The sequence below is a fragment of the Argiope bruennichi genome, chromosome X1, assembly GCF_947563725.1.
Source record: "Argiope bruennichi chromosome X1, qqArgBrue1.1, whole genome shotgun sequence".
Classification (NCBI taxonomy): Eukaryota; Metazoa; Arthropoda; class Arachnida; order Araneae; family Araneidae; genus Argiope; species Argiope bruennichi.
In genome coordinates this window covers 85,191,499-85,204,466 of record NC_079162.1, presented here as the reverse complement: position 1 = coordinate 85,204,466, position 12,968 = coordinate 85,191,499, and the positions used below count along the sequence as shown (strand labels likewise).

General features: G+C 32.2%; 1 long non-coding RNA gene across 1 annotated transcript in view; it reads right to left on the bottom strand.

The window, feature by feature from the left end:
* Window positions 1–724: 724 nt before the first annotated feature.
* LOC129958351 (uncharacterized) overlaps window positions 725–12,968 on the bottom strand; it is a 72,118-nt gene continuing 59,874 nt past the window's right edge. The window contains exon 3 of the long non-coding RNA XR_008783213.1: window positions 725–807. This is a non-coding gene — a long non-coding RNA (uncharacterized LOC129958351). The remainder of the gene's footprint in view (window positions 808–12,968) is intronic.

Here is a 12,968-nt window from a genome sequence, read left to right as displayed (position 1 = left end):
CTTGCAAATTAAAGAGGACGTGAGCAATTACTTTGACTGCATATGGGTTAGTTAGTTTAGTTACATTAACGTGCCCTATTATAGCAACACTAGAGCTATTTTGAGACGGTCCTCGCAATTTTGAACCACGGTCATATGACGAGGACGACACCTGAGCTGAGACCCCCCTCCTTTCCCCACCATACCAGCAGGAAGACGCTTGGCCCTGGTGAATTTAACGTGCAACAGACCTCCTTACACGATGGTTTTTTGATGGAATCGGGTCTCGAACCTGAAATCTAGGGTTCAAGTAGCCGAGACCTTACCACCAGACCACCGTGGCCCGCCTGCGTATAGGATTTACATTTGAAAAAAAAAAAAAATACAGTTTGAATGAAAAAAATTAAAGCAGTCAATGACTAATTTACGGTTGGGGAAATAATTTATCTCATGAATATGACTGTATAATAATAGTCTATGAAAACACACCAATTTAGATTTTGTTATATTTTCTGTACGAGGATGATGCAATCATTTAAAAAATGGCGCGATAGTAAAAAACTACAATATAGGCCTGTGTTCCTATAGCAAATCGATTAAAATAATTATTTTTTTCAAAAATAACATTTACTCAATATAAAACTTTCATGTCATATACATAAAAAATGAAAATCGTGTATCTTCATTTGCCATTACTATAACTCATAGGTAGTATTTTGTTTAATGCTAGTGAATAAATCCTGCCCTTTATTGCAGTTCTTTCCAAGTGCTCAGTACAAATCTTTCATTTTATCCGAAAAAGTTTGTTGCCCCAGAATTGAAAACGGGCTGAAAAATAAAAAAGACATTACTAAATTACGATACGCTCTCAACAGTTTTGAAAATAATGGAATATTTCAAAAGATTTTGTACTTTTGAAATAGAGACAAATAGGAAGCATTATTCATACACATTTTACATATTATATTCACTCACATACAATCCAGATTAGGCCCATCAAAAATGCGCACAAGTATCCTAAGAATTTTTAGACATAAAAAGAAAGTAAAATTTGCATTAAACAATATACAGTAGTTCCCATAAAAATACAACATTGGTTCACTCAGGCCTTTTTTCTATAAATACTAAACTTGCTCTGTTTAAAATTTTGCCTATTTATCTCCATTTCTGAAGTACAAAATCTTTTGAAATATTCACATACTGATGTACAACGGCAAATCTAAAAAATTTTAGATTTTAAATTATTTAATTTGAGTAATATTATTTAATTTCAAAATGTTACATGCTACTTATTCTTAATGATGTAAAACACATAAGGAAACACTGCGCTTTTGCATAAAAATATAGTTGCTGAAGACGGTAAATTTGGAAACATTTATATCTAGGGAAGTCATAGTACTGATCGAATTTCCCCAAGTTACGCTCTTGATTCAGATGATATATTTATTACACAAGGTTAACATAACTAAATGACCGGATATCAAACATTTATATTTTCAAAATTATTACACATAATATGATCAGTGATCATGGAAATAAAGAAAAGCATTCATTTTTTTTTCAGTTACAAATGTTCGATATGTGAACTTTGTGTAACACGACAAACATCGAATATGTAGTCAAATTCTTTCCATACATTTTAAATTTTTACAGCCGCCGTCATGGCATAGGGGTAGCGCTTTTTCCCCTTCATCTGGGCGTCCTGAGTTCGAGTCCCCGTTCGGGCGTGGTTGTTCTTCATTTGTTCTCTCTGTGAGATGTGTGTGTGTGCAAGTGAATGTGATGCGTGAGTAGCTAAGTCGTACTCTTGGCCCTAGTTGGCGCTACTAAAAAACACGAGACGCTCCCCATCGGCTTAAATCGCTGTCTTCGTAACAGCGGGCTTGTCCATGGCAAGTGCCATAAAAAGCAATAACATATTTTTACAAACTCAACGGGATGGGACCCTTTTTTGTTCAAAGAAAAAATTCCTGCTATCCTCATATATTTGTGAAAATAACCATATTTCCAATATATTCAGATTATTGTCATTTGTTGAACGATATTAAAAACAAAATTTTGGACGTTTTTCTTTAATTTTATGAATCACTTATTATGTGTGATAGTTTTGGAAATATAAATTTTAAATCCTGTTTTTTATTTAAGCTAGCCTGTAATTATTCGCTACGTACATGGTGATTTATTGTAGTCATCCATATTGCCATGTCTGACTTCCATTATTCCAATCATCCTCTTTAAAAGTTATTGGAAATGCAACATGCAAGCTGAGCAATTCTCTTAATATTAATAATTTTACTAATGTGCTTTTATGGAGGTTGACAAAAATATATAAATCCATAAAATCTAAAAAAGATTTAGTGAAGGCAGCTTTCTATCTTCGTTGTTTCTTGTTTTATGTTTTTTAAATATTTTTAGGGTATTTTATGCTAAGCTTTTTTTTAAGAGTGTTGTTTTTGTTCCGTTTATATAACATATTTTATCATTTACAAGGCCAAAATATTAAAATCCAAGGCTTGAAATATTTTTCAAAAATTTTCGTTTGATATAAATATTTCCTTCGTTTAGGTTTAGTAGTTTTTATACTTGGAATATTTTAAATGGCATTTTTAATTTTAGTTAACTACTGTACCTATATTTTATATTAAGAGACAAAGTGAGTCAATTAAAAGTAACTCTGCTTGCAGTTTTGTTATTTTTATTCTCAATTTTATCTACTTTAAAAATAAAATGAAGAATTTTAATAAAAATTACCTATTGTAATCAATCGACAGCCTGAGGCAGGTACTTAAATGGGACCATTTTCACGCTGATACTGTTCAATGATTGTGACTGTTTCAAACAGCAATGTAAAATTTATGGCTCAAATTCCAATCAATGAGTAATCTTCACCAAAAGTCTTCAAAAGTTGCCCAGGAACCACCATATTTGCAGAGCATCATTTTATGACATTAAAGGTGAGACTCCGCAAAAAGATAAAAAGTTCTCGAACTTTTTTCAGGACAAAAATTTCTAACCTCAGTATATACAGACACACAGAGCCGGCCCTTTCCTATGAAGGGGCCCGGGTGCAAGAAGCCATTTGGGGCCCTAATTTTTTGTGAAGTAAAAAAAAACACGAACACATGTTATTAATGCATGTTTATTTAATGCGTGATTTTGTTTTTGCTAATACATCAGTTGCTTCAGAAAAATTATATTTTTTTGCAATTTCTTTTTCAATGATTAATATAGCAAGTGCATTTAAGCGTTCTGAACACATGCTTGACCGAAGATAATTCTTTATTAATTTTAATTTGCTGAAAGAGCGCTCAGCACTTGCTATAATAACTGGCAACGTAAGGAAAAGTTTTAACAGAGTTAATACATTTAGAAATAACTCATTATAATTATTATTCAGTATGTATTGCAAAATGTCTTGTGCGTTATTTACATCGCTTTCATTAAAAAATCAAATCCTATCTCAAACAAATTTTCTGGATTAGGTTTTCATCTACATCTTTGTTATAAAACTTTTCAAAGTTTTTGGAGTATTTCTCTAATTCTTGTTTTTCTAAAGTTTTTATATCAGTGATTAATTTGAAAGCAGAAATAATAATTGGTATACTTTTAAATCTATCTTCTATTTGAACAATAACAGTATCACCTACTATGTTAAAAAAATAACACCTAAATTCCTCTACCGATTTTTTTAAAATTTCGTCTTCTGCTAATTCGGAATATAATCTTTTCCTTTTTCGAATTCGTTTTACAGGAAAATGTTCTGAAATGTTCAAATTACGTGCTAGCACTTTTGCTTCGTCTAAAAATGTGTAAAATTTTGTTCCTAAATTTTGGATTTCAGTTTTAATTTTATTGACAAAATTGAAAGCCGAGTCAAGAACAATTGCTTTTGCTTGAAATAGTTTATTGTTAGTGTTAATTTTGGACGATATTGCAAACCATACTATTGAACATCAAATAAATGGCATTTTTTGTATTGCATCTAATAAGCTTTTAGCTTCGGATACCGCTGTATTATCGTTACTTACATCAATAAATTCTTCTAGGGCATTACAAGTTTGTTCAAACTGTGTATACACTACTTTAACCGAATCTATTTTGGCTTCCCAACGAATGCCACTTAATGGTTTAAGAGTAATGTTTAAATGCTTTTGAAGAATTCGTAGATGCAGAAAATAAGCAATATAGGCGTTACAATATCCCAATTTTTTTTTTATTTTTTTTTATTTTATTTTTTTTTACAATGCATATTGCTGGAAGCGGTATCACAAATTAATAAATTAAAGGAGTGTGATAGGCAAGGCACATAAATTGCATGCGGGTTTAGAGAAAGTATTCTAGACTGTACACCTTTATATTTCCCTTTCATGTTGCTACCATTGTCGTATGCTTGCCCTCTACAATTCATAATATTTAAATCAAGCTCTCTTTCCAATAGAGTTTTTACTAGTCCTTCACCAGTCAGATCAGTTACTTCAATAAACTCTATAAATGACAAATTTATAGTTAACCTTTTCTCTTCAAAATTTACATACCTAATAATGATTGAAGTTTGTTCCTTATGGGAAATATCAGGAGTACAATCCATTTGGATACTATAGTACATGACTGCTTTTATATAGTGTTTAATTTTGTTAAGGACTTCATTTCCTAATGCAGAAATAATTTGTCCTTGTGACCTATGTGTTAAATGATACACAAGTCAATTTTTAAAATTTATTATTTTGTTTATATGATCCATTAGCACAGAATCATATTTACTTAATAATTCGATTGAACTTTAAAAAATCCCATTATTAGACGTACATATTATTTCGTGAGTTCCTTGAAGTGGAAGATTATTAAGGCTAAAAATAGAATCACATCTACAATTCTTTGAAATAGTAATTTGAGTCGTGCCGTTTCCTTACTTATATTAACCTAATTTGTTTTATCAATAGTCGAACATAAATTGAGTCGTTTTAGTAATTCTTTCCAAGCAATACACGAATTAAAATGACAACTAGAACGCTCATAATCTTGGATTACAGTTGACAGCTTTCCCTAGTTATTATAGCCACCTATAAATCGTGTAGTTTGATCATTTTCCCTTCTTTTGGAAAACAGTATACAACAAAAACAAAATACGGAGTCTTGCGTCTTTGAATAAATTAATTAGCCGCGAAGTTGAGTTTCACCATTTGACATTTTTTTAAAGTAGTATGTAGAGGAAAATAATCTACCTTCAGCATTTTTAGCAAAAACTCATTTGTGCTGTACAGATCCAATTTTAACACAAAACATTCTAAATTTATCAGTTGTAATATTTGGCCATAAACCAGGATCATTTATACTCTCTTGATCAAATGTGTTATTGCCATTTTCGTCATTATTTTCTGATTCGGTCACATTTGTGTAAACATACGATTCTTCAACAAATTTCACCATTTCAACATTTTTATTGCTAGATTGTGTACTTTCTTCCGCAGTTGAAGTTTGAAGGGTAACTTCTGATGTCGAAGCAACTTTTTGCAAGAATTACTTCGCAGCCAAGAAAACATATTTACTTGTGACTTCTTGAAATTTAGCTTTTCTTCTTTTTTCTTTTCTGATAATTTTTTTTTTTTTGACACCCAGAGGAATATTTTCTTGGCGTAGACATGGTCATATCTAACAGTATTAAGCAGTTTATAGAATGAATTATCAAATTATTATATGCTATACTATAAGCTATTACCTAGTAGGGGAGGTAAGGGATTGTAAATCTACTTACCTTATACTAACAATATTTTGCAGACTTGCACAAGACAGAAATATATACTATGAAATTCGCATATTTCCGAATCCGTCGACTGCTCCATTTAAACTTCTTCCTTTGTTCTTTTCATTCCGGTCTTGGCCGGTGAAGCAGTAATGCAATGTACATTACTAGGAGTTGATCGTTTAATTTGTCTTCGTTTTACTTTTTGTTTGAGTAAATATAAACAAACATACATAGTTGCACGCATAAAAAAATATTACATTAGATGTAGAAAAAAGTAAATAGCTGATGATTTACAAATCCATTTGAACCCAACCTCAGCCTCGACTTCTGGCCGCCGCTTGTGCCCAGAAGTCGCGCCGCTCTGTCATAACATGTCTGAAGGAGATTTCTTTATTCATAAATGAACTCCCCCCCCCCTTTTTATAGGTATCACTGCGATCGTTGCCTAACATTGTGTCAGTCGACGTTCAGCCAGCCACGTGGAAACAAACTTGTGTACTTTCAGTACGTGTAAACGCTATTATTGTTCAGAACACTATTTTAATTCTTAATCACGGTGGGGCCCCTGCAGAAACAGAGTAACGAGCTCCATGTGTGCCTGCCAAACATTACTCAAATGTCTCCCTCAACGGATTACTGAAGAGAGCTCTTCTTTCATGCAACCAGGCACACTATTCTAGTAAATAGGTAAATAGAGATACTGTGTCCATGTCTTTAGTAACTAAGTTTAAATTAAGTGTTCAAAGTGCTTCACATGTTACGTGACAACTAGCTTAAGGGAAATCGATCAGTTTGGTAGAAATGGTATCTTTGTATGGTGAAGCATAAAATTAAATGGTAATGCAACGATTCCTATCTCCTGTAGTGGAGTTTTGACAGCATATTTCTTTAAAAATGATATCCTTCAACCTTATCTGAGAATTCTCTGGGGAGTTGCTGGTGAAGACTTTCTCTTTACGGACGATTAAGAGAGGCAAAACAGAATTAAATGCGTTCTAGTGGTGTGGCCTATTAAATCATCAAACCTAAATTCTTCGGGGCCTGTCTAAGATGTTCATGAAAGAGTTAATGAATAGTGTCATCCTCCTCTTAATTTCTTTAAGCTTTAAAATCCTACTTTCAGAGAAAGAGTTTTACTCCCATAAACTATAATCAGTATCCTCATATATATTACAAACTCTCCATTTGGTAGCTCTTAAATCTGTATTAAGGGGATACATTTCTTATTGACATGGTTATTTTTGAGATATAAAGGGTCTTTTTAGACTATAAAGGGTCTCCTTTGAGTTTCTTGAATAACTCTAGTTTGTAAAAATACCCCCTTTGTTTCTTGAAGTATTAGCAATATTTTATGTTTGGGCAGCGAAAAGCTAGGGAATGGTGGAAATGCACTTCTTTCTCATTAAATTGTATTTCATTTAAATTGTATTCATTAAACGGGGAAAGTGCAGCTCTGTATTTTTAACATTATATTCACTAGAAACATAATAACGCTGTTTGAGTACGGTCCCCTACTTTACATAATTTGAATTCATGCATATGAGCTGCCTGAACGGATGAAGGACCGTTTAAGTTGTCTGGAATACTGTTAACAAAATGACTGGTATTGTAATTCCGGCACAACCTGTTTGGGATAACGGGAGATGGTTTATCTTTTTTGCAATACATTAAATAACTACTTCTGGGTACGCGTGAACTTCGCAAGCGTTTCCACTCCATTTGCATGATAAAAAATGATCATCAGCTGATGTATTCACAGTTTAATGACCATGCAAACAGCTGATGGTTCTGAAGAAAAAAGATCGTAGTTTTTTTGTGGGAATTGTTTTATTTTTCATTTTACTTCAGCGTTTTTGTTCGTATTTAATAGATTGAGTTGATTTTTTTCGGTTTAATATTTTCGTATGTATGAACCAAATTAAGGCCAAATTTTAAAGTAGTGACAAATAAAGAAAGACCATTCATTATTTAATTAAAAATCGAAATTATCTACATTTTAATAAATTTAGGAACTGCTCGATTAAACATTTTATGGTGCTTAAACAACAGATAAATCTATTTTGGCCTCGAAAGCAAGTTACGTCTTTCGATTAGACTGAAAAAATCAAGATTGGGACTGCGCTTACTGATTCTTTTAATTTGTAAACTGCAATTTAGTCGTTATTTGTGAAACGAAAGTGCCCAAAAGCTTCTTTTATGTATAGAATTCTTATTAGCATTCATGAAGTAAAATATAGGCACAGTTATATCAAAATGTCATATGTCAAATTTTCCAAAACATATCGTAGATGCAAAACGCTGCTAGGCTAGCTTTATTTACTCTCAAATTGTTGAATGTACGGAGCTAAAAATACCAAAAGTCGCTAGTGATTCCATTAGTTATATCAAGATGTGGTATGTTTTGTTTTTGTATTGTTTCTGACAAACGACATTTTGACATAACAGAAACGATTTATCATCCACTAATGCAGTACAAGAAATTTGTACGGCTGGAGGCTAACACCAAGATAGACGCGATTCCAGTTCCCACTAGTTTGAGACGGATGTCCCCAAAATCAGATATAACTACCGAAGTGTTAATATCAAAAAGTTTGCTTTCTGTGAAAAAAAAAGCCTGATCCTGCAATAGTATTTGTAAATTATATTTGTTACTTAGTTAAATACTTACCAGAATATCGATATCGTATTTTTCTCACTTCTTTTCATTATTTAACGTTACACACTGTAACCATTATTATATTTTCCCTCAAAAAGAAATATTTTAGTCAGCATGTCTGTAAAAGGGCACGTAACTTGTAATGGCAGTATCTGGAAAGGAAAGGGGGGGCATATCCGTTCTGTGCTGTAATTGGCTGTTACTCCCTAAAAGAAAGCAAACCTTCAAAGAGGTTGATGCTCCGAAAGTCGTTGTCCTTCAGTCGAAGCCATTTAAACCTGAAGATGAAACAAACAGATACTATCGGAGGGGAGGGAATAAAATGTGAGATTATCATTGGTGGATGAGAAAAGACCCCCTTCATCCCCCGTTCTTTATGGTTGAAAAACTGACGTGCTTTCATGGAGTGGCGGGTAGAGACCGCCTAACTATACATCTAACACCTGACATGAATAATAGGCATGGCAGAATGTTTTATACATGAAGGGCTTTAAGATTATCTAGAAGAAACTCTAGAAAATAAATGTTGTTTTATTGTGTTTTTGTTTATCGTTGACGCAAATCACACCCATCCCTCCCTTCATAGCGAGTCCATTGCCTGCGGATCCATTAATTTTATCTCTGAAGTGTTTTTTCTCAGTGACTGTAGTTCCATCCCCCGGTCATTATCTTTCTCTCTACAAGAATTTAGAAGCAGTGGGGAGGGATTCAAGGGCATTTACTTTCGTTTCAGGGTCATAGAATTACTTAAAAGTGCATTATACACCAGTTTGCTGCTTTAATTATACTAAAAAAAATTCGAAGTAAATTAGAAAATTTGGGGAATTCTTCTTACTAGATGCTTTTTTCTTATCAGTTACGTTGTTTTGTGACATTTATTGATAACTTGATACACAGTTGCCTTCATGGGGAGTAACGTGCTGAATTCCAAAGTGAGATACATCTCGAAGGTTACACTGAAGTTCAAGGACTTGATTTGAAAGGAGCTTTGTCCTCCGAGCTATGCTTCGTGATGGATAATTTAAAATCACCCATAATTATATAAGTACCTGTTATCAGAGAAATATTCGGTATCAATGCAATTATCATTTATTATATTCGATTTCATTGTATTTTTCATTTTTATAAGGGTCATCTATAGACCGGTTAAAAAATTCTGTGCCTTCTTTTCCATTCTATTTTATTCCCCTTCTGAATTTTCACCCTCCAAGCATACTTCTATCTCTCTACAACGGTTTGTAGCGCAGCGCCATCTATTTCTTGAATAGCATGATGTAGTGAATTGAGTGGGCAAATTGATTAGTTGACGCATCTAGATAATATATATATATATATTCAGCACTTTCTTTACTGCTCCTTCAAGTAAATATCCAGCTTTGCTTTTGGAAATCTAAGATTTTCTTCCAGCGGGGCTTTTTAAACTAAGGGCTGTGATCCAATACGGGGTTTGTAAATCGATGTTAGGGTCACAGATTTTTCATAGAACCGTCTTCTTTGTTTGAATTGCTGCCTAAAATTCTAAAGAAAATAAACCTTTATAAAACGACCATATTGCCTTTTTACTAATTTGTCGTATTTCAGTTTTATTAAAAACTGGCTTTTGAACCAACACAAAGGTATTTGAGGACTGATTGCCTACGCAATTTAGAATCATGGTGCGATGATAAGGATGCATAACAGGTCAAGTTCCTGACTATAAACTTTTACATAACTTACTTTCCAAACTTTTACATAATACCAGCGATGTATGATGTAAAAATGGAATAACGTACACGATGAGTATCTGGTGAAATCAAAGGTTTCAAACCCTTGACTCTCCGATCCCAAGGGCAAGACTCGGTCACCGAGTTATTGCGGTCCTTTAATCTGCCAAAATGCAGTCTAAAATTTAATTCTTTAAAATTTCTATTTTTTAAGGCTTTATTTTCTTCAATTATTTTTCATTCCTAGGTTTTTTTTAATAAACATCAGACGTTAAAGGGTTCGAGTGTGAAAACAGCCAGTGGCAATGTCACTGCCCTTATCCATTCAATAATGTATTGTAGCAAGTAGAATGGCGACGACAAACAAGTCGTTGTTGCTAATTACAAAATAACAATTTACTTATTTACTATTATCTGAAATTTCTAAGCAAAATATTTGTTTATAAAGAGATATAGAGGTTTTTCCTGCAACTGACCACAGATTTGTTCAAATCATTCTAACTGTAGGTCAGGATTATTGCTAGACATCATATTCTAACACATGCAAAGTGCTTTGAATCGAATTCTCTTTTCCTTGAAAATCTCTTGCCCTCATTTTACATTCATTTGAGCAATAATCTTGAAATCTGTTAAGAATTCAACATCATAAGTAAGCACAAACAAGTTTTAATCAATAAATGGTGTCTTTGAAGAAGATATCCCTCATTCCATTGCAATATGCAAATCATTTATTCAAAAATTTATTTAGTTTCTTTCATAAAAGTAAGAGTCATATAAGTGATAAATTCTCTATGACTTTAGTTGTTGGAATATAAAAGCTTATAAATGTTCTAAAATAATATTAGCTATTTGCATTACAGCTTCACATTATTCAGTGATTATCTCAAAGTTAAAGGCACATACGCAAAATACATTTTGCACTACATGTATTTACCTTTTTTACGTGGATTACATCTTGCTTTTGTTATAAAAAAATATTTTTTATGCATTTATTACAATCATTGTTTTCTTCAACTTTTTTTCATTGCATTTCAGGTTTTCACTTTCTTTTGTCTTTCAAAAGGAAACGAATATCACTAAATTATTGATATTCGGCGAGAATCCCATTATAACTAAAGAAAATATGAATATTAAGAAGAAATTCATTATTCAGAACATTCATGTTAAAAAAAGTCTCTGGAATATATCTAATCCTGAAAGAATTGTTTGTGTTACATTGTCCAAGCCACGACTTCCAGGAGTTCAAAATTAGGAGTTAGGAGTTTTAGTATGCATTTAATATTAAAAGAATCTATATTCTACGTTGTCCAAGACTTCATAGTCTCGACTATAAGTTAGGAGGTTGAGTGAATGGAAGCCTGAAATATTGAAGCTTTAGCATAATTTAGTTCACTTAAAATCTTTTATGAGGTGTCAAAATACCCACTTTCGAGTGAAAACATGTTATGTATACAGGTCAACTGCAAATTAAATTTGTCGAAGAGAATTAATATTCTCTTATTGATGATAACTGGAAGCTTAGAGCAGAATCTCAGATCAAATGTTATCCTTATTATCTAATCACAGTTTAAACGTATGATATCAATACTGTGTAATACTGTATATACAAAATAAATCATTATTCTAACTTGCTGCGAAACAAATCCTCATTTCTGAAAAAAAAAAAAAAAAATTGGAATCCGAATTCGCAATGAAATGCAAAAATGAAACCATGCGTTCACTTATATTAGTTAAGTTTTACTTTTGATTATTTCATTCTTGTTGGACTTAAGTGGTTATGATTTTGATATAATATGTAGGGCTGGGCGATGATAGAACTTCATCATCGCTATATATCCCCCAACACATATCGATATTTTTCGATATATCGTGATATCATCATTTATTTACAGCTATTATAAGTTATAAATAGCATCGCTTAACCTATTGACTGATCAGAATGACTCCAAATAAAAGGGAGTTTCAATTTATATAATAAAAATATTTATTTTCTTTTGAATAAAAATAGCTAGAAAATAATTCTGTTAAAATTCCTTTAATAAAGTTTGTCAATGCCAAAGCAGGTATAACGGAACTTCTTTTTTTCTTTTGGAGAGTACGTTTGAGTGTGAAAATGCGAGCTGCGAATAAAATTGTGTATTTAATCTGAATTAATCCTTTTTGCTTTTAGATGAATATTTAGTGATTAAACAAAGGGCAGTAACTGCATTTATTTTTTCATAATTGAAACATTCAGTTAGGGAACAAAAAGCAGCTTATTCCAAAAGGACTTGCTTTTAACAAATATTTTTATATACTAGAATATGACAATATTTACAGAAATATTAACAAAAATTATATATGAAGGTGAAAAAGAATGCAAAGCAACAAAAATAAGCACTAACTGATAACAAAAACGGAATCGAAAACACAAATTAATTGTGATTATCGATTTATTGTATCGCGATTCATCGTGAACTATTATTCAAGTTCATGATTTCGTTATATTGATATTTTTTGGAAGCCGGCATCAAAAAATCGATTTTTTATGTTGTACCTTAGGTTCGGGGGGGGGGGGGGAAGAGAAGAAACATAAGCACTTATTATTTTTTTTTAAAAAGGAAGAAAATATTTATTTTACAACTCTATTAATTATTAAATACAATAATTATTATTGGCAGCTTTGAATTTTTTTTGAAACTTTAAAGAATATATTAGCTTTTCCTAAGCAAATTATTTAAAAAATTATACAAAAAAATGTCTACATATTGTTACAAACCTGTAATATTGCTTTCCAGCACGGTTAGTTCAATCACTGGAAAGACCGTTTTATGATCAACTCTGTTGTATGCTGATCGGGTGTCAAGTCAGTAATCTCAGGGATTGGCGACAAACTTGGCTACCATTT